Source organism: Acomys russatus, chromosome 23 (assembly GCF_903995435.1).
Source record: "Acomys russatus chromosome 23, mAcoRus1.1, whole genome shotgun sequence".
Lineage (NCBI taxonomy): Eukaryota > Metazoa > Chordata > Mammalia > Rodentia > Muridae > Acomys > Acomys russatus.
In genome coordinates, this window is record NC_067159.1 from 26,370,171 (window position 1) to 26,392,545 (window position 22,375).

At 36.8% G+C, this 22,375-nt stretch overlaps 1 pseudogene; it reads left to right on the forward strand.

Moving 5' to 3' along the window:
• The first annotated feature begins 8,469 nt into the window (after window positions 1-8,469).
• Window positions 8,470-22,062, forward strand: LOC127206173 (rho GTPase-activating protein 20-like; annotated as a pseudogene).
• Window positions 22,063-22,375: the final 313 nt, after the last annotated feature.

Consider the following 22,375-nt stretch of genomic DNA (forward strand, 5'->3'; position numbering starts at 1 on the left):
TTCATTTTTGGAACACATGAATAAATCCTTTTGCCTTCTCTTCCCTGTAGATTGCTAAGTCTTAAGGGGAAGGCTTTGATCCTGGACATCCGTTTTAGGCTGAGGGGAATTCAAACTAACACTACTTTGAGATTCTATCTTACCCCATTCAGAGTGTCCAAGATTAATAAAAACAAATGATAGCAAAGGTGAGGGTAAAAGGGGGGCATTTGTTTTTGGTTAGAGTACAAACTGGAACAGTCACTAGAGAATTTAATGTGACGATTGCTCAAGAAGATAAAAATAGGTATATCACAAGATCTAGCTATAGCACTGTTAGACATACACTCAAGTACTCTACAACTTATTGCAAAGATGCTTATTCATAACATACCTGTTCTATATATAATAGTCTGAAAATGGAAATAGTGTGGATGAACATCATCTAATGAATAGTCATGAAAACGTAGCACATTTATACAATCAAATATTATTCATCTATTGAGAAAAGTGAAATCATGAAATTTGCAAGTAAATAGATGGAGCCAAAAACATGGACCTTCAGTGTAGGCATGAAATTTGTCATAAGTCTCTTATGGGTTATGCTGTAAACAGCACGGACACAATATAAGTTCAAAATCTACAAGATACACACATAGAGGGCAAGTCCATGCAGCTTCTGAGAGAACTTTTCTCTTTTACAACATATAACAGAATCACTGATTAGTGGAATTGTTACTACCAAAGGGAAAAGCCATTATGATGAATTAAAAAAGATGTTTGAGAAGGAATGAACCATATAGAAATTTGGGGTAATAATTTAACTGCTTCAAACAGATAAATGATGCAAAGATTTATACAAAGATGGTATATTACACTCTTCCATACTACACAAGAAAAAGACTAAACTTTTTGTAGAATGTTTCGCATTGGGTGATTTTTAGTAGGAGAGGATCTTGTGGACCTGAATATAATCAAGCCTAAAGAAAGGTCCAGTCAATAAATGTTTGTTACCAATATATATTAAATGTAAAGGATGAAAGTAACATATTCTCACTTGTGCACTCTGGAACTGCAAGATTTACCTACATTTTGAAGTAAATTCCTCAAATGCAACATTTACAAATTATAAATAGGGTGAATTTTTCCTAAAAATTGGCATTCTAATACACCCCAAAGTCTAAATTTATAAAAGGTAAAAACATACACATTGAAATATTCAACAAAATAATATAACACTTTTAAATGTCTGTTTAAAGAAACTCAAATTATCTCACCACAGTATTGGCTACAATTTCTTTGATCTTTTCCATAAAGTAGATGTAGTAATCAGATGTAATTGAGCACTTCTCTTTAACACAGTAATGTGCATGCAGCATAAAATCCCCAAAGAAGTGATTCTAGCTTTCCAAATTATATTTTATAAAATCCTCAGCTGTGAAACTTACAGTCATATAAGATTATAAGATTCTATCAAATCTATTAAAATATCTATGAAGCATGTTTATTCATAATCTGTAAGAGCTAAAATAAGTTTCTATAGATTATAGCTGAGTTGACACTATGAAAATGTCATTTCTTTTACTGTACTCACTCATTTGATTATTAGACTTATGGACAAGTTCAAATTGTAGAACAGTCTCTGCATCCTCACATTTGTTTTATTAAGTTTCAATTGTGTTAAAACACTATGACCAAAAACTACTCAGGGATTAAAAGCTTAATTTGGTTTACTGCTGCAGTCAGCATGAAGAACAGTGAAGGCAGGAACACAAAGGCAGGGGCCTGGAGGCAGGAGCACTAAGGCAGGAGCCTGGAACCAGGAACACAAAGGCAGGGGCCTGGAGGCAGGAACACAAAGGCAGGGGCCTAGAGGCAGGAACACAAAGGCAGTGGCCTGGAGGCAGGAACACAAAGACAGGGGCCTGGAGGCAGGAACTGAAGCCTGTGGTTACCATGAAAGAATGCCTCTTGCTCTCATGATCTTGGTGGCTTGTTCAGCCTGCATTTCTATGCATCTGAGGCCTAACTGTCTAGGACTGGCACTGATAAAGTTAGCTGAGCCCTCTTGTATTCACCAGCAATCAAAATAAATGCCCTCTAGCCTTAACTCCAGGCCAATGTAATGCAGGCATTTTCCCAGTTAAAATGACCTCTTGATTGGTATGGCTAAATTTGTGTCAAATTGACTAACAGCAAAGAAACAAACGAGCAAAGAAAACCCCATCAAATTGACACCAGTCTATTTGATGCACAAATACATTTTATTAACCATAAACATTAACAGGGGGGTATCAGTAAGCAAATATAAAAGTCTGTGACATTTTATTATAAATGAAAATGATATGCCATTAAAAAGGTATGAAGAAAAGAACTTCTTAATTGGATGAAAAATTAAAACAATATAAAACTCCCAGAAAAACATAAATAAATCTTACAATAATTATAGCTAATAATTTTGGTCTACCTTGAGCAGTAATTTAAGATAAAATCCCAAGTAGTTACTTAATTAAAATCCATGATATAATTAATGTTGAAGGATAAGAAAGAGTATACATGGTGGCAGTGTAATTTAGAAATTTCAAATATTACTAAAATTTTTTAAAACAACCAAAAAATACATTGTTGTTATTGCTTTTAAAATATGACACACTATAAGAATGAGATGAGGAAAGAATACAGGCCAGGACAGCCTGGGTGTTAGCATGGGGACTGTTTGGGTTAATCAGGAACCAGATGTCGTTTGGGGTAGATAAGAGAAGGAATGACTTTTCCTGGCAAGCAGGAGCCAGAGTCACAAGATTTCTGAGGAATGCTGAGCTTAGATCTGTTTACCAGAAAGCATTCCCAGTTGGAGTCTTTCCTGCGCTATAAGGTCAAACTCTGTAAGCAAGCACTGCCACTTATGTGGTGCACTGTGGACCTTACAGAGAGCAGATACCAGGAGGATTCAGAAGGATGAGGTTCTAAAAGATGGCAGCATTTAGGGTTGCTCTATCAATGATTTTAGCCACTTGAGTAATGTTTACCATTTCTATCCTATTATAAGAGAATTTAGGACATGATACAGCATATCTTATAAGACTAGCCCTTTAAAAATGGTTGGGAGAAGCTATTCATAACATTGATAGTGGTTAGGGACTAGACATAGAATGGCCACACTTATTTGTTTTCTTGCATTAAGGGTAATTTATAAAGCAAAATAAAATATGCTGTCAAAGCCAGTCACTGACTGCTAATTATCAGTGGTAGTTCAAGTACAGAATATGTTTTCTGACAGTTGGTCAATACAGAATATTAGATAAATAAATATTTAATAAGCATATGTAGTAGAAACAGTTTCACTCTTGTTAGCTACAGTGTGCTATGGAGGCTTGCACAGCCACAGCACATTTTGGAGTACAGATGATGTTATTTACCTTATTATTTTTGAAATTTGGTCATTTTAGCATGTACTTTGTAGACCTCAAAAGCCATGAGAAGCCTCAAGGAAGCATGTCGGAAAATGCCTACTGTGGATTTTTCTCTACTCATACAGGGCAGCCTTAACTAAGCTCAACCTGCTCTGTCTTTATGACCTTCAAGAGGAACACCTTTATAACCTAGTGCAGTTAGACTCTTGGTTTCCACTTCCCCGCATGCCCAGAAGTTAAGGAAGTCCAAATTTTTCAGATGGTGAGTGACAGGCCAGTGCACTGAAGACATACTGGTGGAAATCTAATGTTGTTGGATGGGCTGAGTAAAGGGCTCAGCAGATCCCATGTTCATAGCATGTATTCTTCATGTTAAGATGCTAGTGAGTACAGAGGAGGGACAGGATACTATATTTGAATGTGACTTCTCTAGGAAAGAGATGGTGGACCATTTCCCTTCAGACATTTTAGTGATATAGCCTCTTGACCTGAGACCAAGGAATCTGAGTATATTTCAGGAATGTGTCTTAAAAGAAGGAGAAGGGTGTGTGAGCAGTACAGATAAGCCATGGAATCAAGGGCCTAACATTCATTTTTATTTCTGGGGAATGTTTCCATTTCTATTGTTCATTTAATTATTGTATTTTAGAAATAGCTTTCTTTTGTCATATTACATTTATTCCAATGATAGGCACTTATTTTGGAGGAGGGGCAAGAATGCCACTTTTTACTTGTGTTAGTCAAAAAACAACTTGCAAGAGTGATTTCTATCCTTGCATCTATGGTCCCTAGGGATAGAACTCAGGATGTCAGACTTGGCTGCTAGTTCCCTTACTTATTGGGATATCTTGACAGCCTTACTATTTTTTGCTAAGTTGACCAACACTGTTAACTGATGAAGATTGTACTGTAACTTAGTAAAATCGTTTTTAGGGACTTTCATGGTTTCTTTGTTATATGTAACCAAGTGCTATGACATAAGGGAGAATGCAAATAGTTTTTCTGTTCTTTTATTGAGGAAAAATACTAATATGTATTACATTTTTAAAAATGAAGTATTGACAACACTCTACCCACCTATTTGCTGGGACATGTTACCTTAAAATTTAGTTGAAATATATATTGTTGTCATAAGGAAACACAAATAGAGGTAGAACTATTTAAAAAAAAAAAAAAACAGCTGAATTAAAAAAAAAAAAAAAACAAGAAGAGATTCTGCCTTGAAATGCCTAACTCTCAATATTTATACAGTTTCTGAGATAAGTAAGGTGACTTTTAGATTTACAGTATAAAATGTGTCTCTGTGTGGTGAGAGCATATTCTGTTTTAGAGAAATCACACTTATGATGTGCCAGAATTCTATGGATTTGCAGAGAAACACAATGGAGAGAGGAAGATTAAATTCATGGTTAGTGAAAATTGGAGGAGGTACAGTGTGCAGGAAGTCATGAGAAGACAATGTTATTATAATAATTAATCAATAGCATTTATGCCATCAAAAGCAATTTAACTGGGTTAATTCATTAAGACCACGTAATAACTTTGTGTTTGATCAAGATTTTGTAGCTTAAAATATTTAAAACAGATTTAACATCATGTAATTTTTACTATTAATTTTTATTTATTAGTCCTACCTCCCTTTCCCCCTCCCTCTCCTCTATTCCTCAGAAAAAAAGGAGGCCCCTCCTACCTACCCACTCTAGCCTATTGAGTCACATCAGGATTGATGTGATCATCTTTCCCTGTGTCCTGGCAAGGCAGTCCCATCAGTGATCAAAAAGCAGGCAAGAGTGTCTATGCCAGAAACAGCCTCTAGTCCCCTTACTATTGAACCCACACGAAGCCTGAGCTGCCCATTGCCTATGTCTGTGTACAGAACCTAGATCCAGTCCATGCATGGTCCTTGGTTGATGCTTCAGACCTCACAGGCCCCTCTGAACCCGCTTAATTGGCAATGTTGGTCTTCTTGTGGAACTCTTGTTGCCTCTATGTCTTTTTATCCTTCACACTTTTCCACTAGACTCCCTACGCTTCACTCAATGTCAGTAGTCATCAGAGAAATGCAAATCAAAACTACTCTGAGATTCCATCTTACACCTATCGAGATGGCTAAGATAAAAAACTCAAGTGATAGCACATTCTAGTGAGGATGTGGGGAAAGGGGAACACTCCTTCATTGCTGGTGGGAGTGTAAACTTGTACAACTTTGGAAATCAATCTGGTACTTTCTCAGAAAGCTTGGAATAGCTCTACCTCATGACCCATCTTACCATTCCTGGACATATACCCAAAAGATGCTCCACCATACAACAAAGACATTTCCTCAACTATGTTCACAGAAACTGTACTTGTAATAGCCAAAATCTGGAAACAACCTAGATATTCCTCAACTGAAGAATGCATAAAGAAACTGGTACTTTTACACAACAGAGTACTACTCAGCCATTAAAAAACAAGGACTCATGAAAATTTCATGCAAATTGATGGAACTAAACAAAGATCATCCTGAGTGAGTTTACACAGATCTAGAAAGACACACATTGTATGTACTCACTTATAAGCAGAGTCTAGTCATTCAGTACAAGATAAACATACTGTTTATCAAGACCCAAAGAAGATAAGTAACATGGAGGACCCAAGGGAGGATGTTTAAGCCTCTTTCATGTAATGTTTTTAATTTCTTTTACGAAAGCACACTTGTTGATGAAAAATAGTAATTTGAACAAAACTGGGAGGTTGTAATTTTATTACTTGAATTTGATTATGAACTGGAGAAACACACCATCAAAGAATGATTTGCAAGTTTTCCTCCACATTTTCCTATTAGTTGGGTTTGTCAATAAAATGACTTAGAGGAATGTTGACAGGAAGATTGACTGAGGTGCCTAGTGTGGTTGTGCTTTAAACAAATGGACACAGCTTAATTCAAATCTTCAGACTAAATACAAAAATGACAATTCCATGCTGCTTCTGAGAGAATTTTCTCCCTATAAAACCAGGGAGTGTAATGTCCACCAAATGACAGGCTTGAAATCAATTCTGAGAATAAAGACAGAAAAGGAACCATGTTGCTTTCATCTGAGATAATTTCTCTAACATTCTTAGGTATTTTGAAACATTGTCCTATATAAAATATGAACTGCTAATACAAAAGAGAAACACCGTTATTGTAAACACATCAGTCATAATCCTCATTGGGGTACAGTCTAAAATTTAAACTCTCATGCTATTTTAAAAATTCTTTAAAAATGATTGTAGCAATTGTATTTCCAAACTGAAATTAACCATAAGTACATTAATATTAGTTTAAAAAGAAACAGTGTTGTGTTTATTTGGGTATACCCTAAACATCTTTCTATATGACTTAACCCCAAATAATATGCAACAATATGAATGATTGAAAAAAAACCTCCAGTTATGATGCATGAGATAAAACAAAAAGGTGTTGACTATTCCACATATTCCTGAGTATATTTCTTTCTTAAGAACAAACCAAAACAAACAAGATGACAAAAATGGAGATTTGACAAAATGATTGTTGTTTGAAAGATGCTAAACACGGAGTATCAATTGGTGTTTCTGTTCAAAGTAGTAGAGAAAATACACTATGCTGAATTATATCAGTATTTACATTCTAGTTCTCTGGTTGGATGTGATTTGAACATCATGGCCTAATCTGTTGTAAATTTATGCTCATGTGTAGCAGTGTTGATAGGTAGTGTCATTGCTAAGAGACAAGGTCTATACTTAAGCTATGTCACTGCAATTGCTGCCTTCTGAATGGATTGATCCTGTTTTTCTGCAGCTGTCACAGTCCTTGCAATCAGGACTATTGTCAAAGAGTAAGACAACTCCCTATTCACTCTGGCTTCCTCTCATAACATGCACTCTTTCTTTCTTTCTTTCTTTTATTAGTTTATTTAGATTACATCTCAATTGTTGTCCCCTCACTTGTATGCTCCCATTCCTCCTTCTCTCCTTCTTTCATCTTATTCCCCTCCCCTAGGTCTGTGACAGAAGGTTATCTCCTCCCCCACGATATGGTCACAGCATATCATCTCCTGGTAGCCTGCTTATCCTTTCTTTGAGTGCCACCAGGCCTCCTCACCAAGGGTAGGTGGTCACATATGGAGCACCAGAATAGCATGCACTCTTTCATAAATGTTCTAGCCATGAGGGTCATTTGCTATGATGTGACATTATTAGGTTGCCATGGCCAGAGGACAAACTGATGGAACAAGGCTTCTAGTCATTTCAAAACAGTGAGCAACAGAAAATACTACTGTGTGTCTGGTTATGGTAGAACACTATTTGGGGAGGCATATTACTATTGATTTGAATCAATATGAACTGTGTCTATATATTTATTTAATCTATGCACGTATGTATCTATCTGTATGTCTAATGCTGTCAAAGACCTAGTACTCCTTAAAAACAGCTATGGTTCAACAATAGCTTATTAATAATTTTTTCAAAACCAAAAGTTTGTAGGTTTGTTAAGCACTTTGTCAGTTATGTCATGAGCCTCAGGATCTGGACATCACAGTTATCTGGACGACTACAGAATCTTCAGATTTTAGCAGTAAGTCAACCAACTGCTGCAACCACTTCTGGCATCTAGTGCCAAAGAAGAAAAAGAGAACTTCACATCCATTTAAAGGCTCTCCATTTCATCTTCCACTGTAAAGGTATTTTTTAAACAACTAGTGTGAATTCTCATGATAGACTAGTGGATTTAAGAAGTATTCTGTGGTGATTACTCCAGATCATGTGAACCCACTGTTAACTCAACTCTGGCCTCATGAAAAGCTAAGCAGGTTAGCAATACTCCGGGGGAAGCAATTATGCATCAAATCATTGGATTAAAAATAGGAAGATAAGACAGTGCTTATATATAGGAAAAATTCACTTTAAAGTAATCACTTTAGTGAAATCCTGATACAAATAAACATTCTTGAGATTTAAAGGTTAAAGTTAGATTGTGGTGGGTAGAACTAAAGACAGAGCCACAAAAAAACCCAGTTCAGTGTTCTCTTCATCCATCTTAGCTGTTGGTATAGTTCTCAAGAAAAAGCAAATGGTGCTCTGTGCTGTGGATATAGTATCAGATGCGTCCCTTTCTTCTGCTCAGGACATGCTCTTACTCATCAATGAAAAAGAGCCAACCAGTGAAAGTGTCCTCAGAATGCCAGCTGATACATCAGCATGCTGAACCCTAAAACAGAGGTAGGATTCTGGGGAAATGAACTGGAACAAGGAATGTGTTCTTGTAGCATCTGTCATAAACGTAGGGAGAGGTCTGGCATTGTCCATGCTCAGGAGTCCTCTGACTCTGGGTGAGCAGTTTCCTTCATCAGGGTTTCCTGTGAGTGATGGCAGACATGAAGGACTGAAATCTGATAAGCTAAGAGTTTCCTCTCCTGTTATATACATTTTCCTTTGCAATACTATATCACCGTCTTATGTTACTGTTGACCCTTCCAGGTGAAAAAATAAGGTTAGAAATAATGATAACAGTCTACAGCCATACCACCCTGAACTGTGCCCGATCTTGTCTGATATTGGAAGCTAAGCAGGGTCATGCCTGGTTGGTACTAGGATGGGAGAAATAATGATAATAAAATATAGCTTGAAGCATTAACCAGTCACAGTGAAATGCAAAATAATTAACCATCTTTTGTTTGATTCTTCAATATGCCTAATATGAGACACCCATTCCAAAATATTAGTGTGTGGAGGGGCATTTCTTACATAAACATTCATGTCACCTAGTGAACATGACTAGGTGGGTGTGCTTTGCTGCCACTGATCTTCATTCTGTCATTCTCTACTTTATTTCTGAGAGGCAGGTATTTCTTCCTCAGTATAGACCATGTGCCTCCTCCACAAACACCTTTTTTTCTGTACAGCAAGATCCAGTGATCTCTCTCTTCTCTTCTCTTCTCTTCTCTTCTCTTCTCTTCTCTTCTCTCTCTCTCTCTCTCTCTCTCTCTCTCTCTCTCTCTCTCTCTCTCTCTCTCTCTCTCTCTCTCTCTCTCTCTCTCTCTCTGTCTCTGTGTCTCATATAATAATAATATCAAATCCAAGTTCTCAGGAAGGTGAAACAGAAGTTCTTTATAACTGAGCCAACCCTTCAGCCCCATCAGTTAATTTTTTTTTTAAATTTTACTATTAAAATAGAGCTACACTTTTTCACTCTTTCTCTTCCCTTGCTCTAATCCCTCTTCTGTTTTCCCTCAATCTTCCACTCCCTTTCAAATACATGGCTCTTTTTCTTAAATTTTTATTATTACATTCCTACATATAAATCCATAAACATTTTAAAACAACCTGATGATTCCATCAGTGCTTGGTACTATATGTACTATTTCTGAGCTAACAATTAGGACTGGGTTACCAATTAAGGGTTCTTCTATAGGAAAGACTAATTTTTCCACTCTCATCTGTCTATAGTTCTTTGTCTAGAAATTTGTGTTCATGAACTATTCCAATTCCAAATTTTTATCTAGATGATGGCTTTGTTCAGGTATTATTTAAGCAACCATTTTGTGGGATGATCATGATTGCAGCCTACACATCATTTCTATAGGGCATGATCTCAAAGAAGATTTTGTGATCATCTGAGTTATAATCTCTATGACTCTTCTAAGCAATGTTTCTAGATTCTAAGGTCCAGGAGTTATGAATATATATATATATATATATGTATACACACACACACACACACACACACACACACACACACACACACACATATATATATATATATATATATATATATATATATATATATATACATATACATACCCATTGGGGGTGGGTACCCTGAAGTTTTTGTTCATTGCATTTTGAATAGTTGTGGCTTTCTATAATTGTCTCTATCTGTTGCAAAGTGAATCTTCTTTAATGGGCGCATAAGAGCTACACTATGGGTAAGTATTAGAATAAGTTTTGAAATACAGTTAGGAATTATGCTTATGTAGTGAAAGTGACAGGTCATTTTCCTTAAGAGCCATGACCTCATTATCCCTGGATAGTTTCAAGGTTTCCTGTACTAGTCATGATTACTTTGTTGCTGAGCAGGCTATAGGTCTGATTTCACAGTTGTTTGTTATTTCCCAGAAAAGGTGCCACCATTGCACTCTTAGGAATATCTTGTCATGCTTGTCATTGTTTTGGTCATAGGTTCTGTTTATAGGACTATTCTTTCAGGTCCCCTGGCTCTTTTGTATCTTGTGTAGCATCTTTGAATACCATTAAAGTTTGTCTTCATGGAGGAGGTTTACATGTCAGACCCAGCTCAGATGCTCCACGTATCTGAAATGCATGGTTTCTTCAGCTATGGAGACTTATATTCAACTATTGTGAGGTAACCAAGGGTAGCAGCCACAGCACACACAGTATTAAGAGTCTTTTAGACTCCTCTGAACAACTTGAAGTGACTTTTTTCATGCCTGGCTCTGGAATTAAAGAAAAATAGCCTAAATCTATTGTGGGAAGTGTTGTCAACTCAAAATTTAAATTCTCTATTCATACTTATAGCATTGCACTTACGAGTTTTATATGTAACTTTAGGTGAATAAAAACAACAATATAACTCTTTATAGTTTTTTCAAACACCCTCAATGTGACTTTTGCTTCCTTATTCCCTTTCCTTCTGTATTGATGTCCCTCCTTCCTCCTCAGTTAATGCTGTACCTGGCCAATTTTAGAATTTAGTTATCAATGTTTAAGAAATAAACAAGGATTTCTTTTGTAATTATTTTATAATGTAACATACTTGAGGGCTTATCTAGAGTCCTATCCACCTCGTCATCATTCTTGTCCCCATCTTCAAATACTTTCACTTTACAATTTGTCTGAGTTGATGACCCACATGTGTGTCTCTTTCACTGCTTTGAACTTTGTAGTCTCTTTAAAGATGCTTGACATGTCACACAAGAACCAGTTACTTCACGTAGCCACTTCAGAATTATGAAAACTAAATTATGTAAAGAAAATTGAGTTGTGGAATGATAGAACTAAATTTCAAATTATGTAAATATCTTGAAGTTTAAATATTATAATAAAGAATTCATATTGATGAAAGCCACAATACATTAACATTCGAATGCAAGCATATCTAAAAAATTAAGCATCTCTGGTATACAGTATTTTTTATCATCCCTATTAAAGTGTGACTACATGAAAAATTCCAGCAGTTCAGAAACAATTTATAGCCGATCAAGTAACACATATTATGGGTGTAGAAAACAGCCAGACATTGTCTCTGTGAGGTACATAACTGAAACTGATTTGAGTATATAGGAACATATACTAACAAACTCTAAATTTTCTAAATCTTCCTCCATACTACCATGTCATATTCCAAAAAATTAGCCTAATATCCTAGGAGATATGGTATTGGCACCAAAAGGAACTCATATTGAGTTGTGTATTTGGAGCCTTGGCACACTTTGGCACAGGAATCCTCAGAGGTAACCATGTTTTGAAAAACATATGTTCAGTGACATTAAGCAAAGATGCTAATGGCCCCATGCACCCCAACTCCAGACTATCTGAGCCAGCCACAGCTAGAGTGTTTTCTGTTTCCAAACACGAAGACACAACTGTAAAAAATAAGTTGAACAATGCAAACTGATCACTAGACTGTTGTATCTATTTTATGTTAATGGTATAAGGAGAGGATAGCTGTTAACATATTCTTCCATGGCCTATTCCAACTAGTTCAACCAATGCCTGGTACATGGGTCAGCTTGAAAAATATTTGCATGATTGAGTAGTTACAGAAATATAATCATAAAAGTATCCTAGGCTCATTTCCTGAAACTTAAATCCCTGTGACCAACACAATATTATGTTTGTCTTTGTAAGATGTCAGGGTGATTTGACATCTGCTTCCTGCTTTTGAATGAACGAAGTTGAAGGTTCCCACTAAGCTTTGACTAATACAAGTTTAGGCAGGTTGTTGTACTCTTGCTCTTACTTGAATTTTACATGTTTTTTTTCTCCTGAGTTCTGAGACTGAAGGGTGCACAGCACTGTGCTTACCTAGTTATCACAAAGTATATTATGCCCAATTTTGTGATATAATTTCATAGTCCCTATACAAAGATACACTTTCCATTTCCTTCAACACAAGATTTTACTAGAAGCATTTTCTCTCAGAGGACACAGCAAATGAAAGAAACTTCAGGTTCATTTAGCCTTTTCTTATGAGCATGAGTTTGCATTTTGGTCACTTATTTCATAACCCTTTGGGATAGAATCAAGAAGCCCTTGATACCAAAGAAATTACCACTATATATGTTTATATCAATTGAAAATAGGATTTGAGATGAAGTATTAGTCTCTTCAGTGTGCGGTAGTTCACTCAGATGTCCATTAGGGATAATTTGAGCAGAGGAGAGGTTTGCCCACATTCCTAAACACTACCTACAATCTGCTCTTATGCTTTTAGTTTTGATAGAGAAAACACAGGAACCATTAGTGGTCCTCCATGTCAGACAAGGTTTTAACTAGGGCACATGGTGAACACTGTGAAGGAAGTTGAGACTAAACTGAATTTTATGGTAGAAAGTATTTTCAGCAATTCCTTTGACTTATATATTCTACAAATATTTTCCTTGTAAGGAGTTTCTTCAAAATGTCAGTGGAAGTGTGCTGACATCTAGACTTATCTATGATAGCTATATGTGGTTTAGTGTCCTTGGCCACGTGAATGAAGAGGTGAAAGTGGCTACAGGGTAGAGGTAATGATTAGCTAGTTGCTTCAACAATATCAACAATGTAGAAAAAAAATGTTTGCTTAGAAACATTAGATTATATGCCCCAGAATTATTTACTAAAAGTATTGACTGACAACAAAAGGTTTCAGTTGCTTACAAACATGGAAGACGTTTTGAAAAGAGACATGGGCGTTCACAGTCATGTGAGCTATGCTTGCAATCTTAGCATGTGAGAAGCAGAGGTATAATCAGCAACAACTTGGGGTTAGCCTGGGCTACCTAGACAGTCCAGGACACTCAGGCTACAGTAGAAGAACCTGTATTAAAAAATAAAAAGAAAAAATAAATAAAAGGCAATATATCTCCAACAATGAAAATTTCAACATTGTATGCACTGTGAATTTATACTGCCCCATCGGATAAAATTTGCACCTGATTTGTCAGCGGTATAGATGAAACTTTCTATAATATTTAACAGTGAAAAACATGTCTAATTAAGACTAAATCGTCAATGAAACATGTTGGTAGACATGAAATCCCTTAATGGCCTCTCACATGACAGTCAAGTTTTAGCCTGCAATAGCACGATAGCATTGCATAATTGCTACCCTCTAAATATGGAGAGATTTTAAAATTGAATAACTTACTTTACAATATGCTCTGAGTTAAGTACAGTACAGAAGAATATCATAAGTGTTTTAGGTATGTTTATATTAAATTACAAACCAGTTAAATTTGTTTGGTTTTTGTTTGTTTTTTTGTTTGTTTTGTTTTTTACTGACTTGGGGGAAATATTTAGAGGAATACGTTTAGGAGTTGCATCCCTTTTTATGGAGGGCAATGAATAAGATACATTTATTCTGTTAACTTTCTTCACTCAGTTATATTTCTTGTTTTAAGATAACTTACCTCTGTTTAGTGTTGTAGAGCAGCTGCCCAACCTAAATGCCATTCTCTTGAGACTACTTTTCAGTGTGTTACACAACATGGAAGGAAATTCTGCAGTTAACCAGGTGACAGAGTATAATTTATCTGTTTGCATGGCTCTGAATATCCTATGTCTGCCTAGTTCATGCAACTCCAGATTAGCAAAAGATATCCACAAAGAGGTAATGGGACACATATTTTATGCATGGGATTTTGAAGTCTTCACAATGAGACAGGAATACAGGACAATGCCGAGCGTCATTTAAAAAAAAAAATAATTAAACTTTTGAATTGCATTCTTCTGGAAGGCAGAATCATTTGATGGAATAGACTGTCAGCACGTGTTTGAGCTCAATGACTCATTTCTATGTCAACTGGAATTTAGAATATCATCTGATTAACTCACTGACAACAATTGTGTAATGATAAGAAAGAATGTGATTGCTGGGTTTAGTGATCAAGACTGTATCCTTGATGTCATCACTAAGGGATGTGTGGATTTTGCTTGTTTTCAAGGTGTTTGCTCCAACTATATAAAGCCAATATAGATTGTTTTTAAAAAATCAGACATGGTTATCAGTGTCTTAGTTAATATGATTTAATAGACCCTTGGTCTCTTGTTATAGATTATGGCTTGTTTAGAAAAATATTGAGTACATTTTTCTGAGGCAGCCATATTTCAAATACTACAAGAAAATACCAGAATCTATTCAGTATAAAGATCAAATGGCTGTTTTGACCCTCAGACTTTCAGTTTCTAATTTATTATTAGTGGTTGAGTCTTTGCTCTTTGGCCTGTCAGGAGTCGATTTGAAGTCCCGATTCAGAAAATTCTTTTCCCTATAAGGTGTAGAAGTAAAATAAAGGAGAGAATGTTGGGGTCCAAAACATCCTGCAATTGCAGACTTTCTGTTATCTAATTCTTTCCCAATAGGCTTTACTTCAAAAACCTCCCAATATATTTAACCCAAGGATGAAGCTGTTAACACTGCATGTGCACTGATCATGAGACACATGAATGTTTGTGGTCAGTTGACTTTGCCCGTCTGTCCCTTTTTAATCACTCTATAGGGACTTTTGATGGGATGGTGTTCACAGTCAGAAGGAGTTTTCCCTCTTTAGCTATGACTTTCTATAAGCAAACTTACAACCATGCTCAGACATGTGTATGAGAAACAGAAACAAAGTCAAGTTGATAATATATAGTAAACATCACAATAGGGATACTGGAAATCATCCTCTTATAGCGTATTTCACTGTGTTGGTTGCATTTTTACATCCTATCTCAAAATAGTATTTCAAACTTCTAATAGAAAATTCATATTTTATAACAGCTAACTTTTTCTTAAAATTATGAATTACACAATTCGAACTTCTAAAACCCATATATCAAATAGTATTTACAACCATGAGAAGTAACAGAGACCCTCTGTGCTTGTCCCATTTTGTCACAGATTTCTCTCATAAAATTTTCTTATTGAAAACTGTCTGAAAGTATTTGGAAAAGAAATGGCTTTATGTCATGATGAGAACTCAGTGTCTTGCTGTGGTGTGAAGAAAGCTTCACGCTCCCTAAACTGTATAACTGACTTTGGTGAGATGAAAAACAAAGGATGTAAAGACAATAGCTGTCGAAGTGGGAGGGCATACCCCCAAAACAGTGGTGCAGTGCCCAGGAATCCAAATGTTCCCTTCTCAGTGAGGAAATTATAGGTATGTAAATATACTCTACAGGCATAATTTAAAATTTAAAGTCACTTAACACCCAAAATCGTCATTTACAACAAGCAGAAATGGGGAGTTTAGCAACACCATCGTGAAGTGTACATTACAGGTGTCCTCCCATTGTTGGGTACTGCTTATAAGTTTTTATTCCCTCTTCCCAATGGCCATGAGTTTATGTAAAATATACTTCACAGAAGTGTCAAATACATAGTTAGTTAAGTATATGTGGAGAAATGCCACTAATTTGATATCTTGACTCCTGTGTTGACTTTTATAATACTAAGAATATCAACTCAACTTTGAAAAAAATGTTTGTCTTTTGGAGACATGGTTTCCCTGTGTATAACAGCCCTGGCTGTTTTGGAACTTTTTTTGTAGACTAGGCTGGCCTCAGATTCATATAGATCTACCAGCCTCTGTCCCCCTAATCCTGGGATTAAATGTATGTACCGCCATGCTTGTCTTTTTAAAATCTAAGTATACCATAATACCTATGTATTTGATCTCATAGCTAAGTTGAAGAAGCCAGAGGTTGTCTGCCAGAGAAATGCAGTCAGGCAAAATGTGTGATGAAGTGCAGATATAACTTCTATAGTTTCCCATGTCTGTTCAGTCAAAAATCACACGGTAGGACTCTGAGACTGTATATTATATAACTGCCTGATTCTAACACCTACACACATAACTTTCAACACAAACACTTGAATTTACTGATCATACCTGGAAATATGGCCCTTCTTTCTTAGATTCTGTGAAACCTGTCCAAGGATCTTTTAAGAAACCAACGATTATGCATGGTTCTAGTAACAGGGCAATGTGTGCATGACCTTATCAGCACCAAACAAGGGAAACATCTCTGGAAAGTCTCTCCTGACTATCTGTGAGGATGTCAATCTGCCTGTTCCCATCTTGGTGAGTCTCATTTTGTATTTCTACATCAGTCTTGCTCCAGATAATTTCTGTGAAACCTACAACCTCATTCAGTTTTCTTACTAAACAGTTGAATGTTTAGATAATTTATAAATAAGCGTGAGAGCCTTTTAAAGTAGTGCCTCAAAGAGTACAACCACACTGAAATTTGATTCATGTAATTCAAAAATAATTGAAAACAAACAAACAAACAAAAAGAATTTTCATATTCTTCACTGATTTCAGCATAGACACAAGCTCACCAGTTTGTTGGAGGGAATGGATTTGTGAATGTGACACTCTGTTTCTAGCCTCTTTCATAGATCTATATTATTCTGAGTTCTTTCTTAATATTATTGACTCTAATTCAAAATACCTAGTGTCTTTTTTGTATTATCAAGAAATTAGACATAAGCATTTTTCTCTTCTAGACAGGAATCCTTTCACCTTGATAGAATATGTTTGAAGCCACCTAATAAACCTATTTTAATTAGATACGAAATTGCCATTGAGAATATATATATATTTACTGTTCAGCAGTGACTTAGCAGTATATCCTATGTTAGGAATTTATGCTGCATATGAACAAATTTGTCCTGTCAGATACATGATAACTACTGCCCACACCTTGATATTTTATAGCAAAAATTTCTTATAGCCATAATTGTATCATCCCAGTTTTGAAGCTAGAATAAGTCCTCAACAAGATTGTGTATGGTAGTCACTTTTACATGGTGAAACAATGGAGGAAGAATTGAAATTCCCTTGAGTTATTTTTTAATTTGTTCACTTTACATCTTGATTGTAGCTCCCTTCCTTGTTGCCTCCAGATCCCACCCTCCCTCCCTCATAACCTTCCTCTCCCTCCCATAGTCCACAGAAAGGGGAGCTTTCCTCACCTAACAGCTGATCTCAGCCTTTCAAGTCTCATCTGGACTCCCTGTATCCTCTTCCTCTGTGACCTGGCAAGGCCACCCCACCAGAAGGAAGTGATCAACAGGTGAGGCCAGAGTCCACCTCAGAAGTAGACCTTACTCCCCATATTATGGGACCCACGTGGAGACTGTGCGGCCTATCTACTGCATCTGAGCAGAGGGTCTAGGTCCTCACCATGCATGGTTCTTGGTTTCTGCAGCAGTCTCTGCAGTAGTCCCCCTCCTCCTCCTAGATTTGTTGGCTCTGTTGGTCTTCATGTGGAGCTCCTGACCCCTCCAGGTTCTTCTATTCCCCAACCTATTCCATAAGACTCCCTAAGCTCCACCCTGAAGTTTGGCTGTGTGTCTCAGCTTCTGCTTGGATCCTCTGCTGAGTGGAGTCTTTCAGAGGACCTCTATGGTAGGCTCTTTTCCTGTTCCTTATTTTCAACTGCTTCAGGTATCTATTATATTTGTCCTTCTGAATGATAATTAAGCATTCTTTCTAGGGTCCTCCTCATCATTTACATTGTGTGTATTGTAGTGTGGTTATCATGTATTATGTGCCTAGTATCTGCTTATAAGTACGTAAGTACCACGCAGGTCTTTCTGGTCTGGGTTACTTCACTGAGTAGATGATCATTCATAGTTCCATCCATTTGCCTACAGATTTCAAGATTTCCTTGTTTTTACTATCTGAGTAGTATTCAGAGTACCAAAGTTTCTTTGTCCATTCTTCGGTTGAGGGACATCTAGTTGTTTCAAGATCCTGGCTATTTGTATAAAGCTACTATGAACATAGTTGAGCAAGTGTCTTCATTGCATAGAGGAACATCTTTTGGGTATATGCCCAGGGAGTGATATATCTTGAGGTAGACCTATTCCCAATTTTCTGAGGAAGTGCCAGATTGATTTCCAAAGTGGTTGTACAAGCTTGTTCTCCCACCAGCATTGGTGGAGTGTTCACCTTGGGTTCTTGACTATCCCAGTATCTTTCCGCACTGAAAGTAGGAAATAAGAATTCAGAGCAGAAGGAAATGACAGACTCTGCCAAAGGAAGTTTAACGAGAAAAGGCTTCTAGGGAATACAAACTTTAAGACTTATAACAGTTCCCCAGACAGAAAGAAAGTGAGAATATTGTACGGGTCATTAAAAGGCTCATACTTAAATAGTAACTAAGAATGACATGCTTGGGAAGGATATTTACAGCAGATAAGAGAAAAGGAAGTGAGGACCATTACACAAAATGTTTGTGCCAGAGTAGTGTGATTCACTGCCAAGCAATGTCTGATTTGAAAATAAAATAACTCCAGTGTTTCAAACTGGAAAAAAAAATAATTAGAAGAGAAAATATATTTGGGAGATAGCAAAAAGAAAAATATAAAATCTCCCTTATTTCTCCCAGTTATATCTCTGCACCCATCCTTGAGAGTGCTTTGGTTCACAATAAGGGGAACACCAGAGCTTCAAAGGTGTGAATATATTTTGATACACTCTTATCTTTCTCCCACCTAGGATATGCTCCCTATTATGAATGAAAAAGGACCCGACACAGAATGCTAGCAAATAAGTCATACCGAATTCTCAAAGAAAAACTTGATTCTGGAAAGGAAATGAACCCTGTCCTCATTGTAGCATCTGTGATTAAGGTAGGGAAGGTTTGAGCACCACCCACACTCAGCATCCTTCTAGTTGAGAAATGAGGCATAAATAGTTTCCTTCCTTGAGATAATCTTATAATAATAGTTTCCTCCTGCCATGACCTGAGGATGAGAGGGATGGTAAGTAAAAGTCTGACAGGTTATTTGATTTATCAGAGTAACATAGTTGAAGACCTGATGTGGGATGTTAACATCCCCATTTTAAAATGCAATCTCATTTGGCACGGCAAATCAAACCATAGACTTCACTTTTGACAACCTCATGTAGTGTACTAGCAAAACAGGTAATAATAGTGTTATTATTATTGTATAGTTATATAAATAATTGTTATATTATTTATTTATTTATTTATTTTCTTCTTTTTTTTATTAATTTATTCTTGTTACATCTCAATGTTTATCCTTATAAATAACAACATATAAAAGTATTCTTTATAAATAACAAGAATTCAAAATGGCTAGTCCATCCTCTGATATTCACAGAGAGTTCATAGAGAGCTGGACATTGCCATACAGAACATAAACTAAATGGTTTTCCTTCTCTACCAAAAAGTAAAAAGTATTTTCACATCTCCCTGATGTTGCTCTTTTAGTCTCATGTCAGATATCTAAGAATTAGTCTGATCTACTGATTAATAGTGTACTTACCACATTGAACTAGAATGCAATTGTCTATAAACACTGGATAACAATCAAGTAGCATTTAAAAAAAATTCTGCCATTTTCTGAGTTCAACCCTCAGTAAAATCTGGAGGAGTGGCCCCAGACTCTAGGGAAGAAATTGTGGTCTGAGAGTAGACAAGCTTAATAACATCAGACAAAGGCACCACTTAATCCCTCCTTGACACTGGTTGCCAAGTGTTGTTTCATCTCATTGCCAGAAAACAAGGATGATATCATGGGGTAAAAAGTGAAGATCAATCACTAACAAGGCAGCCTCGGGCACACATAACACTTTAAAAGTATTAGAACATTTGGGATTTTCCCACTTTTCTTATTTCTCTATTCTTGTTTCTTCAACCCATGCCTGACACTTTACAGCTCAGAAAACACTGAGTTACTTACTGAATGTAAAACTTGAACATTGAGAACTAGTTTTTCCGGACCAGCCGGACAATCAACTGGGACCCTCAGACCCCTAGGGAGAGAATGGGGGACAAGAGACATGAAGAACAGACAGCAAGCAAGGTCTGATCAAGCTGACCAAATTTTTTTTTCACATGCAATTATGTACCATTGAAGCAAGAGGCTGAGTGGGGTGATCTGGGTGGGCGGTTTTCACAAGATATCAGGAAGTCAGGAAGTTTGGCAGGGGAGGGCCCCTGTGGTTCTGGGGCTGGGTGGAATTGTTAGGCATCTGGAACCACAAGGTGTTATCTATAGACTTTGTTTCACTCATCCTCTGAAGGCCTCTGTAATTCCGGGAATACTGAGAACAGCTGGAGAGTACCTGGAGGGAGGGGAAGAGGTCACAAGGCAGCCTGCCCCATGTCCACTCGATGTATTATGCCAAGGTCTGAGATGCTTGCCAGCTATGGTCTTGGCTCCCCCACACTAGTTAATACTGAACTGTTTCGGGTTATTTATTCAGAAAAGAGAACATATGTATTTTAAAATATATAAGGTAATTTGCTATTTTACAGTTTTTTCTTGACAAATATCTATCTATCTATCATCTATCTATGTACCTACCCATCTATCCATCTATCATTTTTTTTCTATGTTTTTAGAGTTGTCTATGTTTGAAATGTACTCTAGCCTCTAATCTATGGTTACAGACTCACTCTGGTTTCTAGGGTTCAAGGTGTGTAGTAGCATACCTGCCTATGCCTCACACATATAAATGTGCCTAATGTTTTCAAATCTCTACGTAAATGAGGTCAAACAGGAGATTGGGCTCAAACATGAGGGTTAGATGGAGCAAAATACAGGGATTTTGCTGCCCATCAAAACTGCACTGCTTAGTATGTAAAGAGCTGAAATTTGACACAGTTAAGGGAATTAATGTGAAGCTGTGTGAGAGAATCTCACACAGAGCCCGGGAGCTCAGAAGAGGCCTGGTGGCACTCAGAGGAAGGATAGCAGGTTACCAAGAAGAGACTTGATTCTCTATGAGCATATACAGGGGGAGGAGGTCCCCCTCAGTCACAGTCATAGGGGAGGGGAGTAGGGAGAAAGTGGGACGGAGGGAGGAATGGGAGGATACAAGAAATGGGATAACAATTGAGATGTAATATGAATAAATTAATAAAAAATATATTAAAAAAAAAAGAGAGTTCATCCCTCCACCACGGGTATCTGTGAGCACCTGTGCACATGAGTATTAACACTTTACTGACAAGAAAGTCAAACCTAGTCAACAAATGATAGAAAAAGGATGGTGTATTCTTTGGCATTGCTTATTTTTAATAGCTGCTTATGTCCAGGTAGAGCATGTAAAACTGAAGGTATTGTTCATTTTATTGCTGCCATGGCCAGAACTCTGCCCCTTTGACTCCAGTTCTTGGGGAGGAAACCCACTGCTTCTGAATTCCTCAGTAATACTTATTTGGTAGGTAAGCTGTGAGGTGAGATTCTGGAAGATGACAGGCAGGGAATCTCTTTAAAAAGTACATTTAAATTAATATTCTTCAACAAAAATTATTCCCAACAATTTATTAGAAACATCCAAGGAAGCTTATTTGTTCTAATCTGTATGATAAATGGCTTGGTGTCCCTGATTAAGAACACCAGGATCAAAAGATTTCTTCTATCCAATGGAAATGCCACATTAATCACTTGCAGATCAACCAAACATGTGGATAATATGTTCTGAGAGGCGTATTTACTTGTGCTTCCAAGATCATGCACTGAAATGATGACCGGTTCCAAGAGGCTTCTTTTGCTCACACATGTAGAGTCATTGTAAGTACACGTATTTCCCAGTCATGTGTGTGGCCTGATGCTTTTAGTACCACCACCTGGGAGGCTGCAACACTATAATAGCCATGGTTTTGAAGACAGCTTCAGCTATATACTGGGGTCCTTTTTCAGGCTGGAAAACAATAAGAATTCCTCTATAGGACAAGTTAAAGAAGTGTGTGTATGTGTGTGTGTGTGTGTGTGTGTGTGTGTGTGT